Here is a 16617-nt window from a genome sequence, read left to right as displayed (position 1 = left end):
GTTTGTTATAACAGGAGTTTTGGTGAGAGTCCAGAACTCAGTTACTGATAAACTTGCACTGTTTGATTGACAGCTCCATCGATTGTAAAGGGAGCGTTCTCTGGTCACTTTCTATATATTATTTAATCAGTATAAATAAGAGATAATTTTCATCCTACTAAGAGAAAACATGTGAAGTTGACCGTTTAGTCACTGGTTTGATTCACTGACACATAGGCAAAGAAATCAGAAATCACTGGTCACAGATCAGGCATTAGAAGTAACACAGGTCACATTACTGTCAAGTCCATATCATAAAAGTCTGTTTCCAAAGCCTGCGCCGAAGTCACGACTGATTTACCAAACAATCCACAGTGAAATGTAGCGAATACAAATAAATAATGCTCAACTTAGACATTCACATTGTTGAAAATAAATAACCATATTCCTAGCATTAAGATACTTTGGAAGGTAATGTTATTTTTAGTCCAGTGAATGATCCGGTGCTCTTCTCTCCTCTAACATGCCAGTGGGCGGGGCCAAAGTTGCAATGATGAAGTAGGCGCCGGCGTGACCTTTCAACGTGATGATGTAGTTCCCTGTCCGTTTGTTGATCAGCTCAATCCGAACTATTGAAGGTAAAAAGTCTATAAATTATAAAACAATTTTGAAAATGACCTATCGGTTCGCTAGATAACAACCTATTCTTCAGCTGTGATCGCGTACAGCCCGTTTAAACACTTCAAAGACTTTTGAAACTGCATTGATTTGGACTTAAAAACGATGGTAACCAATGAAGTCCATTGTTAGAAGAAAAATATTAACATAAAAAACATAATTCTCTCCCACTGAGGAAAGAAAGACATGGATATCTTGGATGCCATTGGGGTGAGTAAATTATTAGGAAATTTTCATTTTGGGGTGAACTAATCCTTTAAGAGAGCTTACTACCAAAAATGTTGTGTACTTGAATTAAAAGCGGAAAGGTCCAATAAAATATGTAAAGGAATAAAATGGAACGGGGGATCTTAAGCAGAAAAGCAGTCAATCTCGTATGACCTATATGAAATCTAGTGAACACCACTTGATCAAATCTTTGGATGCATCCAGGGCTTGACATTAACACCCGCCAACCCGCCAAATGCGGGTGGATTTTGCTCGTGGCGGGTAACATAGTCACTCCAACTAGCCACTTTGGCGGGTTGAATAATTGTAGTCTTTTCAAAAGGCATCTGAAATAAGTGTGACACTACGACACTACAACACTACAACTCCCGTGAGTATTAGGGCTGTCAACGAATATTCTAAATTCGAATAGTTTTAAAAAACAGAATTTCGAAGGTGAAAATGAATATTCGAATGTGGAAAAACACACCCGCGGTAGCAGAGGCGCCGCTGTCTGCTTTGCGAGTGGGCGCGCTGCCTGAGGGATCAGGGACAGGTAACAGGAAGAAGCGTTGACACATTAAACAGAAACATTACTAAAGTGTAGGCTACTGTACTGACTGAATAGATATTGCATGAATAAGGTAGGTTAGATACAGCAGTTTCATGCACTGCAGGCTTCCACTGGTTTGATTATTTACCATTTCATGTCAAGGAAAAGTTCCATGTTTACCACAGCACAGCTCACTCGGAGCGTTCAATGTAGGTTCTATATACTGTAAAACTTCAATTAATGTTAATAATATTTGTTTCAATCACTGAATGAAGCCTGCTATATAAGTCGCGACCTTAAATTGCTTGCACAAAACTCTTGATCAGCACTCAACATTTGCTTATTGTTGTTGTTCCTTTAAACCGTTATGTGCAGAGAGCGTGACGCCTCATTCGCGCCGCAAGACCTCCAGACGCGCATAAACGCGTCTTTACATTGAAATCACACGCGCTATTCGTGTCCGGCGTGAACGCAGCAGGGTGAGGGCGAGCGAGAGAAAGTTGATTTACTTTTTTTTTGTGTAGGTAATACGTTGTCAAATATGTTGAAACTTAAATAAACTACCTATACAAGTAGTTATGTCTCTTTCTATTCATTTGTCCTGTTATTGACGTAAGCGCGCGTCATTGACAAAATGCGCAACCAGATGTTCGAATAGTTCGAATAGGCAATAGGCTATGTGTTTAGCCTATTGCCTACTAATGTTTTTTTTTTTTTTTTTTTTAGAGGGAATATTCGAACGTCATTTTTGAGCAATTTTGACAGCCCTAATGAGTATTACATGCACACAGTGTTGCCTTGCGCGCTAGTGACCGACAACACAGAAAGAAGAGACAGCTAGCTGCCCTGCTGGAGTTAGTCGTATGCCGGTGGAGCTATGTGGCAACATATAATACATAATACATGGTTTTATTTAAAAAAAGGAGCTTTACACACAACCTTATCAGAGCTAATGATAATGACCTGTATTGTTATATATTTATGTAGTCTTGATTTGGGTGTGTACAGTGGTTTTACATTTAAAAGGGTTGTAAATCTAGTTCAAGTAAATTTTAGCACGCCATAGTCAACTTTTATCAGGTAATTTCACAACAACAAAAATGTGGCTAGTAAAAATGCTGTGTGGCTAGTAACTTTGGAAAACCACTAGCCACATTGGCTAGTGAGCAAAAAAGTTAATGTCAAGCCCTGGATGCATCCCAAATCACATACTGTACTATATGCTAGTGCTTTGAGTTTGAGAAAGGCGCAATACAAATAAAAATGAAGAATTATTATTATTATACTAGGCGACAAACAGTATGTGAAAAGAGTAGATCCCTTTCGAGGGAACTCTACGTTGTGTCAGTTAATGACACACTTGAAGTGCGTCCTCGTGGCACCCAGTGTCTGAGGCACGTGTAACATCAAACCATTCATTAGCCAACACAGTGCGATGAGGTCGCAAGGTGCCCCAGTGTATAAGAAAGGTGCCTGGTAACACATCATCAGCATATTTGTCTTCAGGAAGCCGCTTCTTTGTGTGCTGTGTGAAGATAGCAGTGTGTGTAAAGAAAGGAGAAGGTAAGCAGAATAATAGCGAGCAGACAATTCAAACAGTGTGTCCCTCCATGCCTTCGTTTTATAACGCCTAGCAATGGTCACGAGCTGTGTGTTATCTGTCTGGGAGCGGAGCATGCACATTCAGCCCTCAAGGGGGTTGGATACATTTATTGCTTTGATTTCTCACCGAGAAAGCTCCACTCCCGGCTGGCTCTCTTCATGAGAGAAGAGAGTCAAGCCGCTGAGCCCCGTGGCTCTAGCCCCACGTTTCCAGAGGCAGCGCACAGGCTGCGATTGTGGACTCCATTGTCTTGATGCCGCTGGCTCCATTGTGGAAACTCAGTGGCTTCTTCTGCGAAAAACAAGGACGAATTGCTCGCCTATGATTCTGACAAAAAAGACATGGTGTTAGAGATGTATATATCTAAAAGATACAAACACAATGAGCCAGTGGAGCTTGTGGGCAGCAGTGGTTAGAGAGTTGGACTTGTAACCTAAAGGTTGCGGGTTCAGTTCTCAGTGTTCACTGTTAACTGGTTCACTGCTCCGAGTGTGTGTTAACTACTCACTGCTCCTAATGTGTATGCACTAACTTGGATGGGTTAAACGCAAAAGACAAATTCATGTCACTTCATGCCACAGCCCGAGTAAGCCTGAATGTGTCCGGTTTGAAATGCAAGACTGCAGATGATCGCTTATATGAACGATACCTGCACACTGAGGTGTCAGATTCATGGAGACATCCATACTCTACTCGCACGGTTCATTCGGCTTTGAGTTATTCTAATGTAGAGGGGCTGGATGAACAGGGTTATAGAAGGATGCCTTGGGTGGAAAGGAGAAAGCAAATTATCTTTCCCCTGGGGACTACAGATTGAGACATCTGTGGTAGAGCCCTGCGCGGGACTGTTTTCTTCATCCCGCTCCCGCCCGCGCCCACCGAATTTCTGACCATTACCGCCCACTCCCGCAACGTATGTGTTACACTTCCGCCCGCTCCCGCAATATGTATGTCCACTCCCGCCCGCACCCGCAAAACTCTGAGAATTTATTCCCGCACAATAATAGAGATGCATTGATTTTGTGTCTTCTCCCGTCCCGCAGGAGAACACATATTTGTATTGCTATTATTAAAGAGATTCATGGGGTTGTTTGTTTCGTTTCCCTGGCCGGCATGTATTCTGGACACATACACACAGGACAATGGAGGAAATCGAGTGTATGCTGTTTTTGGATGGTTTTGTTTTCGTTTTTGCTGTTTTTTATTCAGGATATTCCATCTGGCTCGTGCAATGATGACGCAGTGAATAGTAATGATTCTCTCTGAACAATCAGCAGTCTGCCGTGTTTTCACGTCACATTTTAGTATCGCCTCAGCTCGCCCAGAACCTCGCCGGAGGTGGTATGAAAAAAAGTACCTGCAAGCAGATACAGTTACAACTTTTACACAGTGGAAAACCAAACAAAGGCGAGTCGAGTCGAGCCGAGCCGAGGCGAGCTGTGTAGTGGAAAAGAGCCATTATTGACATCTCCATCATGTCGCTAGGCTACCTCCCGATCCCGCAGTGTTTTTTTTTTAGCCGCCCATTCCCGCCCGCAGCAAAGTTCAAACTGCCCGCTCCCGCGAGATTTGCGTTGGGTCCCGCGGGCCCCGGGCGAATCAATCCTAATGCAGCCCTCTAATCTGTGGCTTAATTTGTCAGGCATCAAGGAGTGTGATAAAGCTGTTCTCCTTGATGCCCCCGTCTCGCCCTCTGGACTTTTTGGTACTGCCGTTGAGATGGTGGTGGACAGGTTTAGAGAGGCGAGAACGTAGTCGGCCATCTTTGGGAAGTATATCCCTCACCAGGTTCAGGTCTGAATCATCTGCGCCCTTACCAGGAACAAGTTCCTAGAGAGAAGAGCAGAAGGCGAGCTCTCACTTCAAGGAGTGGGGGGGAAATGCGCCATGATAGTAGAAAGCCGCACACAGATCTGAAGGCTGTGAACGCAGCGAAAAAAGAGGATTGATTGGAAAAGTGATTGAGCTTGGCTACTGCCCAAGCTCCAGTCCCCTTTTTCATTCTTTTCTTCTTCCTTTCTTCCAGTCTGGACAGATGTCAATAACTGACGCAGCATTGAGTTCCCTTGAATAGGAACGTCTTGTAGCGTTCTGTAGGCCCGGTTCCATAGGGAACAAGACGCTGCATTGTGTTGCCATGCTTTGGGCATACCTGCGTGTCTTCCTTCAAACAATACTTATCTGAAGAATTGTTCTCATGCGCCTTGCAACGTCGTCGCTCTGCATTGGCCAATGTTATAGCTTCCTCATAGCTTCAGTAACTGACGCAGCATCTCTTTCCTTTTCTCAAGTAACCAGGGTTACACACATAATCCCAAGACGTACGAATTCACAGTATTCATAAAACTGTCTGTGTAGTAACAAGATGACTTTCTACTTCTGGCAAAATCCTGAAGTGAGCATTAAATTACACTTTACTATCCCATGAGGCCAATGGCATTGAAGAGATGCAACTGATGCTGGTATTTCACATGACAATAAAAACATAGCTGATGTAGTACATCCAGATTATATTCACACTACACACATTCATACTATATATAACAAACTTTTTTAACGGTCACGAAGTAATTACTTATTCAGAAGAATTACCTAGTCAGAGAGTATGCAATTTCAGATGCAGCTGTTGACTCATGCTGCAAGTTACAGCAGTAGGTGGTGACCGTGTCAGTGAGCGAATATTAAGAAATTTAATTAACATGTATACTTTTAAGAGGGACTTCTGAAGTACTAGGGCAGTAAAGAGTTCTACCCATATTCGCTCAGCCCTATAAAGGTAAAAAAAAGAATTTATGTCAGACATTAAAAGGTTTGTGTTAAGTTTACACATTACACACAGAGTACATTTAGATATTCGAGCAAGGGTTTCCTTTAATTAGCTGAATTTAAGACTTGTTTTTTTTTATGTTAATATAGTAAAAGTTGTGATGAAATGGAAGTAGCGACATCTTTTCTGTATTGTGACTTACATTCAAGTGTATGAATTGTTCACAATAACATCAATAACATGCATTTAGGAAATTTTCATGCCAACATTAATCTGTTTTATTTATACACAGACCGTCCCATTAGTTTCCCGTTTTTCCATCTCAGAAGAATCGACCTCTGTCATCGTTCACCTTCACATACTGATAAAGTATAACAGTGCCTGTCCATTTGAGACTCTTTGAATGTCCGCTTGTGCATTTCTCCCTCCTTTTTTCTCTTTCATAATAGACAGGCAGGTCCTATTAGCCCTCTGTCAGTCTCATCTGTAGTCCTGACAGCCAGTAAGCACTGCTGTGCCAAATTCTCTCTTTCCTCAGTTCAACAGACATGACTTTTCTCTTCAGCTGTGGGGGAGACAAGCTAGTTTCCAGTTACCCAACTGCCTCACAAAACACACTCTGAAAGCACTGTGTGGGATGCAACAACAGTCATAACTCATCAACAGCGTTCCAAATGGAAGCATAAGTGGTTTGTTGATGATGCATTGCACACGTCTTGAAAAACTTCAAAGAAGGATTATGATAGATTGGTCAAGCCATGATTCAATTAGCAAAGGGTTTGAACTATCCGTGTATCTGTGAGGTACAACATTTGGCTAATTGACATGACGTGAAATATACGGCATGCATGGTGTCATGCTATTCAAAACCATTTTTAAATGTTTCATGCACTCTTAGAAGAAAGGTTTTTATAAAAGGTTAAAGTTTTCTATCAGGCGCTTCCCCTTTTAGGGGTTCCCATTATGGCACCATTTAATGGATTTAGTTTTAATTCAATTTTAATTTCAGTTTATGGATTAAACCGCTCAAAAACATACTTTTAAATAATTTAAAATAAATATATTTTTAAATAACCCATTAAACATGAAAGTATTATGCAATTATTTAAGACTTTTCTCCTTAGGCCTATATAAAATATTTGTGGAATTTTTTTTTTTTTTTAATCTGACAATTTGAAAGGAATCTTCAAAATCCAATCAGGAACCCAGGGTTCTATAGAACTTATGCACCAGAGAAACAAGAGGAGCCATCTTTAGAATTTTGTCTTTCATCTTAGGTTTTTAAGGTAGAACTTACGGTAGCTAGTGAAGTGGATTTACTTGTAATGTTTGAAACGGATGCTGTAACAAATATCAGTAGAGCGGGAAGATATAAAACAAGCGGATCATTCATAAATCAATAAGATCTTAACTTCATGCTGTGGAAAAACAGAAGACAAAACACAACGAGCGTAGTGCTGAAAAGGGGCGGGGCTATTTAGATCCTCATTGAACCTTGAAGTGTAATGTATACTATACATGTTTAATGAACTACTGAAAAATTAGAGATTTATACCAATACATGGACTATTTGCATTTTTTTTTAAATTGTCAAAAGATTACATTAATAAAATAATACAAATATTAATATTAAAATATGAAATAAAAATATGAAATCCATGTTATCAATCAACTAATCATTCATCATTTGAGCTGATTCATGGATCAGCATTATACCAGTAGGAGGCAAACAAGTGAGTGAGTATATTATGAGTGAATCAGATTCGCTCAAAAAGTTGTTCACAAACATCAACAGCTCTAATTAAAAATACAGATATTGACACTTTGGTAGTTAAACAATCATAATTAGGATATTCAATTGATCAGTGTGACTCTTTGAAATAACAGGTAATTTATCACTAGATCGATGCAATAAAAGAGAGTTTATTAATTCAGACAGATTACAAATGATTTATTCTTGAAAATGTTGCAAGAGCAATACTGTTTACAAAGAACAGCGCTATAATTATTTTAATAGAAAATGTGTTAATTATCATTTGTTATTTGGATTGATGCATGGGTCCAGAATTATGAAGATATTTTGCTCTCACTGCGGGACTTTTCAGGGTCGAGGAAAATAAATAACAGAGTGGGAAGTTTCTTTTGTGGCTTTGAAGTTACATAACTCTCACGTAGCAGTGTGCAGTTATGCAGTATTTATCACAATGCATACTCTGTCTGTAAACTCTTCACTCATGGGTTTAAATTAGTCCCTCTCCAGGGATAATCCTGAGCTGGGGACTAACCAACCACAGCACTCACAACAGCTTGGTGCCAACTCAGCCACTTCATGTTTCCAAATGACCCAATTTCTCTCTCCCTCTTCATCTTTACCCTTTCCCCCTTGCTGCATTTTCACTCTCTTATACATCATCCTCTTTTCCACCTTTTGTCCTTCCCTTGTTTTCTCTGATTATTCTTTCATTTTGCTCCTGTTTCTCCCTAATGGGGCCTTGCTTTTCACTCTGTTGACATGACTGATAATAGGTTAGTTTTGCCAGAGAAACTGACACGGCTGTGATTGATAGTATGCTCTGCCCCTTTTTCAAATATATACACCAGAGAGAAAAGTACATGCATGTGTATGTAGATCTACAGAATACAGGTCGGCCCTATTCAGCATTCTGCTAGAAATAAATAGAGAAATGGAGTGTGCCAGATATTACCCTTAGGGCCTTAGACCAGATCTGAAGGTGACTGTGATATAAGAAAATATAAAAATGCAAATATTAAGAGAAAAAGAACAAGAGGAAGAGGGGAAGGAGGGATAAAAATGAATAACATATAGAGACATAAATCACCACTACAAACATACTCATTGAAAAATTACTTGCACAACATAAACAACTCGACGTAAATGTGAGAATGTGTAAGAGAACTACACTCTTAAAGGGGTCCTATTATGATTTTTCCCTTTTTCAACTTTAGTTAGTGTGTAATTTTGCTGTTTGAGCATAAAAAAGATCTGCAAGGTTACAAAGTTCAAAGTCCACTTCAAAGGGAGATATTTTATTTAACAGAATCCAATTTCCAAGAACTATACGACTCGTTTAGACTACAAGACGTTTTTTCCGGATCTTGTGAAGTCACAATGTTACTTATTTAAATAATATCCTTAATAATAACGCAAGAAAATGGGACGAGGCCTGATGGAGCTGCATTAGAAAAGACAATGTTGTCGCTGTCAAAGAGACGCTGTTTTGTTCACCCCATTTCCAAAACTCATTTGTTTGTCCTTCCTAAAGCTGACGAACACAGAGAGGTTAAAATTTATTTTAAACACTGTTCCTGAATATTTTAACATCAACGCTTATCTGTGTGCTGCAAATTTTACGGAGAACAGCTTGCAGAACCTAAGAGAGTACAATGCAGACTACGCATTAAAGCTTCTCCTGAAATGGAGCAGTTCCCACTTTGTCGGGACAATCTGTTGTTTATGGATCACAACTCATAAGTATGTTTTATTATTTCTAGTTGAGTTTTCTATTAACAGTTACAATTATAAAAGTTATGTTATTTCTATGATGTAAACAAAGGGCAAAGCTGTTTGGCTCTGCTCGCCTGCTAGCCAACATTAGTGCTGATATAGTGTATTACCATAGCTCCCTTTCAAGGGAACTCGGGACTTGGGGAATGCCCCCAACGTAGCGCGTCCTAAGCATTAATGAAACTATTCCAATCCTGATTGGCGTTGCGTCATGATGTAACGTGACGGCATACATGGAAGCTACAAAGGGACGCCGGCACACAACAGAGTTAGCTTTTTGCTCTTCAGCAAGCGATCTGTGTACAACTGTCTGTCCTATTTGGTGTTGTTTGTCCTGTGGGAACTTGGATTGTTACCATAAACACAGCTGAAAGCGTGTGTCTTCCTGCCCACGTTAAACTTCGGGAGGTGACGCACGCGATCGGTGTGTGATACTGTGATACTGTCAGCTCTTGAGGGTGCTGGCTTTGTTCATTGAGAAATATCTTAAAGCGTACAGCAAAAGAAAAAGTTGTGCGCTTTCGGGTGTTTCAGCCTCGTGCCTATTGACTTTCTTCTCGAGGGAAGAAAGCCGATATGTATTATGAACGGCTCGTATCTCGGGTTGTAGATTACGAGACCGGTATACATGTACAGTATAAATATTATCTGGCTTTGAGGAGTTTTTGAGGACTTTGATTTTTATTCAGCCTACCATTCAGACTGGTTTTCACTTGTCTGGTGTTTATGTGTGCATTTAATTCTGATGAATTAAAATGGTGGAATATTATCTGACTTTGAGCTAAATATTTTAATTCAGCCTACCATTCAGACCATGTTTCACTTGTCTGTTTATTATGGCTGTATTTAATTCTGATGAATTAAAATGGTGGGATATTTTCTGACTTTGAGCTAAATATTTCAGCCTTCCATTCAGACCATGTTTTACTTGTCTGGTTTTTATGGCTGCATTTAATTCTGAGGAATTAAAAAAGATGAAATAATCATCTGGGAGCAGAGCATGCATGGGCAGTTCTCGAGGGGGCTGCCTGTGCACTTTATGAGCTGAGCTCCTAGTTACACTTTCCAAAAAGAAAACCGATCTGAGGACTGTTATATTCTTGAAGACAGCTTCGGGTAAGGTCCTATTGCTATGCGGAGACCTCTGAAGTTTTCGCTCCTCCTCTACAGGCTTACGGCCAGGCAGCGCTCGTGTCCACACATCGAGAATCGTTTTCGACCAAACCGGAGAGCCGCTTCAGGGGATCGAGAACGAGCCTCGAGAGGCTGATTCCCTTAGTAGAATATTTCAAAGCATGGCAAAACCTGCCGATTATTTCTCCTTGGGAAGGGGTACAGGCTGCAGTTCCATTTCCACCCGAAAATTCCACCCGAATTTCAACGGTGTGGTTTGGATTGCAGTCAATGCACAGCAGGGTATTGGAACAAGAAGTAAACTCCCTGTTGGCAGTGTTCCTACGCCGGACAGGCAGTTCGGGTTTTACAGCCGCTACTTCATAGTTTTCAAGAAGCCTGGGGGGGTTGCGTCCAATTCTAGATCTAAGGCACTTGAATCGGTCTCTGAGGAGATTCAGGTTCATGATGCTCACTATTTCCACCATTGTGAGCCAAATCAAATCCAAGGATTGGTTTGTCACTAGAGATCTGAAGGACACATACTTCCAGATATCCATGCTTCCATCTCACAGAAAGTTCCTGAGGTTCGCTTTAGGGGGCGAAGCGTTACAATATTGTGTTCTTCCATTCGGCCTAGCTCTCTCCCCTCACACTTTCACCAAATGCATGGATACAGCTCTAGCTCCGCTGAGGCTTAAGGGTACCAGGGTGCTAAATCAGGGTGCCAAACCACCCCTCACAGGCTGGGGCGCGGTCATGAACGGCTGCTTTACATGAGGTCTATGGCAGGACCATCATTCTTCCTGGCACATAAATTGTCTAGAGATGTTGGTGATTTTCTGAGCTCAGATGAGTTTCCTGCCAGACCTCAATGGTCACCCCGTTCTTGTGAGAACAGACAATATGTCAGTGGTGTCCTATCTAAATCATAGACTGTAAAAAAAGATGGACGACGCCCCTTCATTCTCTTCCATTGGTGAAAACTGAAGCCGCCAAAGTCCTAATATGGCGCTGACATCTTGCGCAGATTTGGGACCTGCTTCTGTGCAGTAGTGAGCGCGGGACCAGAGTCTGCGCAATAATGAGCAGGAAGTAAAGCCGCGATATTAAGGTCCTGCCCTCACTCTTGCAGAAACCGTTGGTACAGTTCACTGCAGAACAACTCATTATGTCAGTGTGAAATAAACAGTTATGGACATGTAGAAATTAAAGCTGAAGCTCCAATCTCCTCCTGAAAATCGCCAAAAAAGTCCATTGCTGCCTAAGTGACTACTTCGTTTAGAGAAGCTGTCAATCACAGCTGTCAATCATGACGTCACATTCACGTTTGTATAGCATCAAATAACCAACTAAAGACCAAACTTATTTAAAAAAACGAACACTTAAATTTACATCAGCGTGAAAAAAAAAACTACCTAAAATGACAGAAAACATCTTTGGAAAAAATTCATTTAAAGTGTAATTTCATTGTTTAGTTTCCATCGCGTTCATTAGCCTTCGAACCTCAGGAGTCGGCTGAGGCCAAGAACCGTTCCCTCAAGGTAGCTTTTTTATTAGCCATTACTTCTCTGAGGAGAGTAGGAGATCTTCAGACCTTTTCTATACCTTACGGGTGCCTGGAATTTGCTCCAGGCGATATTAAGGCTATCTTGCATCCCAGGCAGGCAGATGTGCCTAAAGTGCCATCGAATGTGGCACGGCCTACGGTTACTGCAGACTTTTCATCCCCTACCTCACGTGATGGAGAGACTTCATTTGAAAGACTTTATTTGCTCTGCCCTGACAGAGCTCTCAAGATTTATGTCCAGAGGTCTTCTTCATGGCGGAAGTCAGACCAGTTGCTGGTGTGCTTCGGGTCGCCTAAGAAGGGGCTTCCCGCATCCAAACAGACCATCAGTAACTGGATCGTTCAGGCTATCTCTATGGCCTATCAGGTGCGCAGCTTGCCTTTATTTTTGGCCGTGAGGGCTCATTTAACCAGAGGCATGGCGTCCTCTAGAGCCCTCCTTTCAGAGGCCCCGATCCAAGAAGTGTGCGATGCAGCAGGATGGGCCACCCCTCATACTTTTATCAGATTCTATAGCCTGGACATTCCTTCTACGCCAGGCACTCTAATGCTCTCGTCCTAAGTGTGCCTGTGCGCAACTTCACACAGGGACAGGCAGGGCTTGTTGTGGTATAGTGGGATGGGTTCTCGTTCCCCAAAGTGTCGTATTGACGCAGTGCGAGTTCCCTCGAAAGGGAACGTCTCGGCTTACACTGCGTCCCTTCGCCACGCCTTCCCCTGCCTGGGAGCGACTTGCTTCATCGCAAAAGCTTACTCTGTTGTGTGCGGGCGTCCCTTTGTAGCTTCTGTGTATGCTGTCACATGTTACGTCATGACGCAACGCCAATCAGGATTGAAATAGTTTCATTCAGGCTTTAGATGCGCTACGCTGGGGGCATTCCCCAAAGTGTTATATCGATGCAGCGTCTCGTTCCCTTCTCAGGGAACAAGAGTTACAGTCATAACCCGAGACGTTTTCCGACCATTATCAAGATTAAATGGTGTATAACTTTGTATTTAAAATGTATAAGAAAATTACAAATAAAACAACAACATACCACTCTGAAACATTCTGTGAAATCCGTGCTTGCAAAGTCTGTGCATGAAATCTGAACGATCCTCTTGTTTGTTTGATTCTAATTGAAAGAGACAAAACACCAACTATCTTAAAATTAAATGTTCCAAAAGGAGGCCTTCACAGCGATGTCACAGAAGAACCATTTTTGGGTTCCCAAAAGAACCTGTCAGTAAACAGTTCTTAAAAGAAAAAAAATGTATTAGTGTGAAAAACATTTTAATAATCTGATTCTGAAGAACCTTTTCACACTACAAATAACCTTTTGTGCAATGGAAAGGTTCAATCGATGTTAAAGGTTCTTCATGGAACCATAGACGCCAAAAAAATAAGAGTGATATTTTAAGAGTGATATACAATAGAGCGAATTTCAGTCAGCCGGTAAGAAAACCACTTAAAACATTTTTAAACAGTATCTCGAAGCACTATTTAAATTAGGAATGTACTGGTATTAAAATTCTAGCTAATACTGATAAGCCTATAATTATTTTCATGTTATTCAGAGAATTGATAAACAGCTTATATATTTTGCCTAATAAAAAAAAAACACTTAAATCAAAGATTCATCAATCAATCATCAATACAAAAAAAATATCTAATATTACAGATTACAGATTATCGTACCAACATACACCATATTGCCAAAAGTTTTGGGACATCTGCCTTTACATGCACATGAACTTTAATGACTTTATTATGATAATAATCCGTAGGGGTTAATATGGAGTTGGCCCACCCTTTGCAGCTATAACAGCTTCAACTCTTCTGGGAAGGCTTTCACAAGGTTTAGGAGTGTGTTTATGGGACTTTTTGACCATTCTTCAAGAAGCGCATTTGTGAGGTCAGGCACTGATGTTGGATGAGAAGGCCTGGCTCACAGTCTCCCCTCAAATTCATCCCAAAGGTGTTCTATTGGGTTGTGCAGGCCAGTCAAGTTCCCCCACACCAAACTCGCTCATCCATGACTTTATGGACCTTGCTTTGTGCACTGGTACGCAGTCATGTTGGAACAAGAAGGGGCCATCTCCAAATTGTTTCAACAAAGTTGGGAGCATGAAATTGTCCAAAATGTCTTGGTATGCTGAAGCATTAAGAGTTCCTTTCACTGGAACTAAAGGGCCAAGCCCAACCCCAGAAAAACAACCCCACACCATAACCCTCCCTCCACCAAACTTTACACTTGGCACAGTGCAGTCAGGCAAGTATCGTTCTCCTGCAAACCGCCAAACCCAGACTCATCTATCGGATTGCCAGACAGAGAAGCGTGATTCGTCACTCCAGAGAACACGTCTCCACTGCTCTAGAGTCCAGTGGTGGCGTGCTTTACACCACTGCATCCGACGCTTTGCATTGCACTTGGTGATGTAAGGCTTGGATGCAGCTGCTCGGCCATGGAAACCCATTCCATGAAGCTCTCTACGCACTGTTCTTGAGCTAATCTGAAGGCCACGCAAAGTTTAGAGATCTGTAGCTAGTGACTCTGCAGAAAGTTGGCGACACCTGCACACTGTACGCCTCAGCATGTGCTGACCCCGCTCTGTGATTTTACGTGGCCTACCACTTCATGGCTGAGTTGCTGTTGTTCCCAATTGCTTACACTTTGTTATAATACCACTAACAGTTGACCATGGACTATTTAGTAGTGGTGGGAGAAAAAATCGATCCATCGATGCATCGCGATTCTCTCTCCAACGATTCTGGATCGATTCTGAGAATTTCAGAATCGATTCTGAGCTTAGTTTATAACCAGATGTGCGATGACGCAGAGTTTGCTTTAGAAACACCCGTCTTCTGCTTGCTAACAATTCCCCACACACGTACCTTCAGTAAAATAATATTTAATAAAGTTCTACCAGAAAGACTCGGAAGATAAAGTGATGTAACAAGCATATTTTTATTGGCAGCCCAGCAAGCATTGTAAAGTTCTTTGGCGTAGGCCCCGTCCATAGTTCGTAATCCGAGGGTAGCGGATCTGCATCTCCTGCCTGAAGACGAAGGCAGGGGCGCAGCCGACCCCCTAGAAGGTATAGACAGGACCATCCTGGTGGTGGTGGGGAGGGTGGAGGTTGATGTCGCGTCGGCATCTGCGAACTCAAACATGAGTAAGTACCATCTTTTATACAGAAAGTATGAAGACGTGATTGGATAGAGATGAAGGTAGTAATGACGTAGTGATTGAGTCTTCCTGGCAGAACTTAGCTAAAGCTTCCATTTCCGTAAGGTTGAAACGAATTATAAGGACATTCACAGGCTTCATTGTACAGGATGCGCTGTGAGAGACGCGCATGTTTGATGTTACACTTGAAGTGTGCTGTCTCGCGCGTCGATATTCTCCTTAAAAATGCTCTACGAAGTCATCGTTTATGTGGTTTGGAATGCAGTGGACTTATATATTTAAAATATGAACCTCGCTAACAGAAGGCTGCTTTCAGTTTCAAATGCTGATGCGCGCTTTGTGTTGACTGCTCGCGCATGCGGCTGTGCGACTCCGTGTAAGTGGTTTAATATACTTGTGCAAAATGAACGTAAACACAGCAAGTTATGTTTTAAGGGATTAAACGGTGAGGACAAACCACATTACAACTTGTATTTAAAAAGAGATCCGAGCGTGAATGCAGCTAAATAGATATCTAAGATATCTCAGTCTAATAAGATGTCAAAGTAAAAAACAAAAGTATGATGAAAATAAATCACTCACAGTTCTTGAATGGAAAATGTTCAGATAATCTTAAATACTGAAAGCACTCTTCTGTTTCTTTGTCATTTGTTTCTATGCTTCTCTTTATTATTTGCTATTTATATGGTTTGAAGTTATATTAGTTTAAAATTCTTAAAATAAAACTGTTTTAATGTTTTATTTATTTTATTTGTAATTATAAAAAAAATAGACTACTTAATTACTTATGTAAACTAATGAATTAATGGGGGGGGGGGGGGGGGGGGTAGATAAAGAATCGTTCTGGAATCGGATCGTGACTCCCAGAATCGGAATCGGATCGGATCGTGAGGTGACTGAAGATTCCCACCTCTACTATTTAGTAGTGAGGAAATTTCACAAATGGACTTATTGCACAGGTAGCAACCTATCACGGTACCACGCTTGAATTTACTGAGCTCCTAAGAGCGACCCATTCTTTCACAAATGTTTATAGAAGCAGTCTGCATGCCTAGGTGCTTGATTTTATACAGCTGTGGCCATGGAAGTGATTGAAACACCTGAATTCAATGATTTGGAGGGGTGTCCCAACACTTTTGGCAATATAGTGTAGTGAATCCCTATGTAAATACGGTACATGGTATGTAAAAATGGCACTCATTCATTATGATAGTATTACTGATCTTCACTCAATTGTATTGGCCCAGTATGCATTTGTAAGGAACAGGTGGAGAAAAATCCCAAAAAAGAAAATGTGTGTATGACAATGGTCTGTTTTTGAGTGTTGGACCTATTCATACATCTCACCGTGTGCAATACCAATAGTTGATGCACATGCCAGCTTGAGACATCTTATTTTTTGGTGTGTCTAGCGATTTTTAAAGCCACGTTTAATGAAGCTGAATGCTGCC

Source organism: Squalius cephalus, assembly GCF_949319135.1.
Source record: "Squalius cephalus genome assembly, chromosome: 16".
Taxonomy (NCBI): domain Eukaryota; kingdom Metazoa; phylum Chordata; class Actinopteri; order Cypriniformes; family Leuciscidae; genus Squalius; species Squalius cephalus.
The sequence above is the reverse complement of the archived record's forward strand: the minus strand, read 5'-3'. Positions refer to the sequence as shown.